The 5,296-nt window shown below is 35.1% G+C and overlaps 1 pseudogene; it reads left to right on the forward strand.

Annotated features, from left to right (window-relative positions):
• Nucleotides 1-298: 298 nt before the first annotated feature.
• On the forward strand, nucleotides 299-5,001 carry LOC119511980 (annotated as a pseudogene).
• The last annotated feature ends 295 nt before the right edge of the window (nucleotides 5,002-5,296 follow it).

Genomic DNA, 5,296 nt, shown 5'->3' on the forward strand with positions numbered 1-5,296 from the left:
AGAAAGTAAGGACATGCCCAAAGCAAGCAAATAAAAAAGCAACAATGGTATATGTCAATGGGATGGGGAGCCAACTGACAGAGCTCCTAACATCCAAACTGACGCTCTTTGAGCAACAACAACAAAAAATAATGTAGCATTAGATTACAAATCAATGTAAAAATAAATATCCATATTAATATAAAATATCCATATGTTGATATAAAATGTCCATATTGATGTAAATGATTGAATAAATAAATGAATGGGAGAGAAGAGAAAATCTCCCATGCATAGAGATGGCAAATAATTTTTATAGATGCTCCACTCTCAAGGAGGTCGAACGTAAGTCCCTAAAGACTACAGCATGAAAGGGGGTGGGGAGGGGTGGGACATTAACTTTATAGTGGAGAAACTTGACAACACTACCTCAGTCAGGTGACCAAAATCAGCATCAACAGTTATTAGGTCATGTTGATAATATGCACCCTTGTACTCTACATTGCACTAAAAAAATAAGGACAGAATTTCATCCAGATTTTTAATTTCTAGGGGGGAAAAATCAATGATATTCTGCTAGAGATAATGGACTTTTGTGAGGAGCAGATAAACTTCAATGCAGTAACAAACAGAAATGTATCAAGACTGACAAAACTGTGAGAATTAGGTAAATAATTATACCCTCAGTCTCCAAGAATGTCAACCTATAACCTTATAAAAGCACTGAAAAATTAATTTCACACTAAAAATGTTCAGTGTTTTGACAATTCTTAAATGGTTACCAGGAATCTTGAATATGCACAAGGTATTACAATAAAGTCTATTAAGTTTATCCACTCAACTCCTGCTGCGTGCTGCAAAAATGTAATATTAATATGTAGGAACTTGAATTGGAAATGTGATATCACTGTGTTTCATTTTAGTTTCAGTCATTATCACTGGAATGAAGTCTTGTTATTGAATTTTCAGTTTTTCATTAGAAGCTTTATAATAAGGATAAAACATTAGCATTTTAATGCTTTTGTGAATAAGATTATTGTCCTACTTGCTCTTGAACACATGAACAATCATTTTTCAAGTACTCTTTTTTCACTGTAATTAAAGGTTGGCTAATTAACAAAAACCTTGATCTCTGAAATAATAGACAGTATTGCTTAAATATTGTATTATTATTTAGGAAATGTTTTATACCCATTCTCATATAATTTAATATTTTGCCAAAATTAGCAACTTTCTTGCTTTAGCCAAATTGACATTTTTCAGGCATTATTCTACTTGTTCTAAGTGACTGTTGACACTGATGACCTTTCTTTCTGGCTGAAACACTTTTACCTGTGCAAATTCTAGCTTTTCTTTTACATTTCTGTATACTCATTAATTTGTTTGGCAATTTGCCATCCTCTTCTCATCTCCCAGATTTTTATTTTGCTCAGGCTTTTACCTGTGCTGTCTTCTTCTTATTTTTTACTCTACCTTGAATTTCAGGGCAATCATATTAGCTTGTATTTTATTTGATCTTGATTTGGCATCAGTCCAGAAGAGAATAATAGAATTCATAAATAGGTTTTAGATAGATGTGGATTCAGGTATTTGCTTTCCAACTTATTTTTTATGTGACTTGGTAATTTTCTAAGTTTTAAATTTGTTTCTTCAATAAAATAATAATAATAATAATTAGAATAATATTGCTAATATTCACTGTATAACTCATGCCACTACTGTTTGAAGCTTTTTATAGGAGCATCTATTTCAATTCTCATATAATACTATAATGTAGTAATGTAATGATATCATACAGATGGGAATTTGAATAACTTGCCAAGGGTCATGACTGAGCTATGAATAGAACTCAGGTCTGCGTAAACCAACTCGTAATGTCTATTTTAAACCATTTCACAAAGCAATAGCTCTCATAAAATAGCACCATCTCATCTGTACAGTGTGTGCATGTGGGGGGGGGGAGGTGTGAGTATAGAGAAAGGCACTCATACATGAAACTACATATGCAATTTCTTCAGTTAAATATATTCAGATATTTCAAATCCAATATAAAGTCAATATACTTATTAGACTGTTTCTTTAATTATCCCAACTTGATCTTCCTCCTGCATCTCCTCACCATCGACTTTTCCAAGGTAGAAAAGTAGCAGTCACCCTTTGCTGCTCACCCCTGACCTCATTCCCTAAAGTCAAGTGATCATCGAGTCCCTAAATTCTACCTCATTTTTATGTCTTGGATCCACTTATTGTCTTCCTTTCTCAATGAAGTTTTTCTGGAGCCACCATAACTCACACTTGGACAATGAGAGAAATTTTACCAAACATTCCCCTTGCTTCTAGTCTTGATCTTCCCTTCCCCTAAACATTGTTCACAGAGCAGCCAGTGTAATTTTGTTTTTTAATGAAATACAATTATATCATATTCCCTTTCCTGCTGCCTGACAGGCAAAAATGTCCCCTACCCCAATTGCTTTGCTCTTAGACTAAAATCTAATCTTCTTAATGTATTTTACTAGTTTCTGCATGCCTGGAACCTGCTTAACTTAAGTCTGCAGTCCTTTCTCACACTGCTTCTTATGCTTATTTAGGGGTAGAGATTTTTCCAACTTTAGGCATCCAAGTTTGCCTTTTACTTTATCCAGAAGACTGTTGCCCACATTCATTATTTTCCTGGCTCCTGCTTATAGAGGCAGTCCACTGTAGTGGTTGAGGGCACAGAATGTGGAGCTGAAATCATTGGGTTCTATTGCATTATAATATTGGACAAGTCATTTCACCAATCTTTTCATCAGCTTTTTATCTGTAAAATGGGGATAATACCTTATTGGTTATTCTGAGGATTAAATGCTTTATGATTTCTACAGAAGCAAAACTAACATTTACACTAGCCCTAAACAAAATTAAATACCCTAAACAGGAAATGCTGTATCATTTTATGCCACAGGGATTTAAAATCAACCATATATTTTGGTATATATTTTATAAAAATATTAAATGCAATTTCCATTGAATAAATATGTTAATAAAACTTGGCAATGAGTTTAATTTTAGGAAAATGAATAGAAATATAAACATGTTCCCTAATATATCAATGAATGGTGGTGGACAGAATCTTTGCTGATAATCAAAATATCAATTTTATTATTTAATCTGTATGTATGGAAGAGAGTACGTTGTGTATGGAACATGGCACATGATCGATGCTTGCAAGTATTTTTTGAATGAAGGAGAAATGAGTTGCTCAGTATTATCCTATCTAGTTAATGAATGTATGTTAACATGGCAATACATTTCTAGTAAATAACTTGTTTACCAAAAGGCATATGTTATCTTTGGTTGCATAGAATGAGATGATCACATATTTTTCTGGATTTACGTATAATATATAAAATACATTTAATGCCTTTGCTAAGTGTAAATAAAAGACTGATGAAAAATCTGATAAGGAGAATGCTTAATAACAGAATCAAGAATGATACATGCTATATGTTATTATTTACATAAATATGAAAGTATTAGGCATGAAAGTTCAAGAGAGTATTGAATTTTATGACCTGTATCACCTACAAAGAAAAAGAATTGTGATTTAATTTTCTTTTGGTCCTATTTCCTACCAATGTGTGCACACAGGAAATTAAAGTGCTGAGGATTATTTCTTCATAGGCTGGTGCAAATTAAAGAAATAAGCTTTTCAAAAGAAAGGTTAGAAACAAAAATGATCTGTTCTCAAATTTTGACCTGTTTTAGTTGAGGTTTCCATTATTCTAAATCAGCAGGTGAGTGCTAATTACTCATTTAGAGATGCTAAGGTGACCCTGGGAGGTAGATGAGAAGAGTAAAGACCTGAGCTAGAAAACATGTCCCCCACAGGGACTATTTGTTAGCAGCTCTTCCCTTCAAAAACTCACAAGGGGAAGTTTTTGACAGACAGTAGAGAAAAAAAGTTTATCATCTTATAACTGGAAACAATGAGAATTATTTGAATCTTAATGTTAAAAATTACTTCACTGTCTCCCTGTGTTCTTGCAGCAACACTCAGGGAGTCCAGCAGCACAAGGGTCCCATCCGTGACTACAATGTCACCTACTTGTGGGCCCTGGAAAGGAGAAAACAGGAAGCGCAAGCTGAGTTATTGAGCCACTTGGAACTTAAAGCAGAGCAAAATCAAATCAGTTGCCAATCGGGCTGTTGTCAAAACCAATGTTAATGTAGAGAAGACAGATGAAGAGAAATAGGACAGAATTACCTGTCCTTACCCAAGATGCTGATCAGAAGCAACTTTGTCAATAACATAAATGAAGCGGAAGTCATGTAGCAGAACCCAAGTTCTTCACTCTGTTCAGTGAAGCCTTTTGAAGAGCTTTGACTGAAACTACAGCTTCTCCAGAGTCTATGTCATGGATTTCAACTGTCCATTCAATACACAAAGTAACATATTCCCTTTGATGTTTGCTGGACCTCCACAGAACCTGATTTACCAGTTATGTATTGGTAAAAGAGCAACCTTTGTCCTGGCTATGCTCTACTAAGTGGAATCAGTAAACATATACCCACAAAGTTTGTGCCTCTCCCCAATATATGAGCTTTCCCTTCAAAAGGGAAAAGTGATTGAGCAGATCAGTGAACTTTACCCTAAAATGGAGCCAGTATATGCTATTCAAAGCAATAAATTGGAAAGAGGTCAGAATATCAGTGAGCAGATTGTCATTGGCACCCCTGGGATCATCCTTGGGTGATGCTTCAAGCTCAAGCCTATTGACCTCAAGAAGATCAAGATCTTTCTTCTAGATGAGGCTGACATGATGCCAGGCACCAGGACCACCAAGATCAGAGTATCCACATCCAAAGTGTGACTCCCAGGAGTTGCTAGATGCTGCTTTTCCTTTCCACCTTCAAAGACACTGTGTAGAAATTTGCCCAGAAACTGGTCCTAGAACATATATCAAATTGAAGCAAGAGGAGGAGATGCTGGACACCAAGCTGTATTACACTTTGTGCAGTAACAGAGATGAAAAGTTCTGAACCTCTTGTGTTCGTTTTAGATTTGTTCTTTGAACTAATAGGTCCTGTACTCTGTAGAAACATCCATCTTCTAAAATGGGCAGTTGGAAAGTGTGAGATGATGTGGTGGAATGTGAGGGTACAATACAGTTGGATGTTCTACATAGGTTTTTGATTTTGCATTTTGTGATGAGGTTAAAGACAAAATCCCCACAAAGCCTTCTTAGATTATAACCCAGAGTTGTACTCCATGGTACACAAATTTTACTTCAGCCATCCTAAACCACTTCTTTCCATAACACAACATGGTACGACT

The sequence above is a fragment of the Choloepus didactylus genome, chromosome 2, assembly GCF_015220235.1.
Source record: "Choloepus didactylus isolate mChoDid1 chromosome 2, mChoDid1.pri, whole genome shotgun sequence".
In the NCBI taxonomy this organism is placed as follows: Eukaryota; Metazoa; Chordata; class Mammalia; order Pilosa; family Megalonychidae; genus Choloepus; species Choloepus didactylus.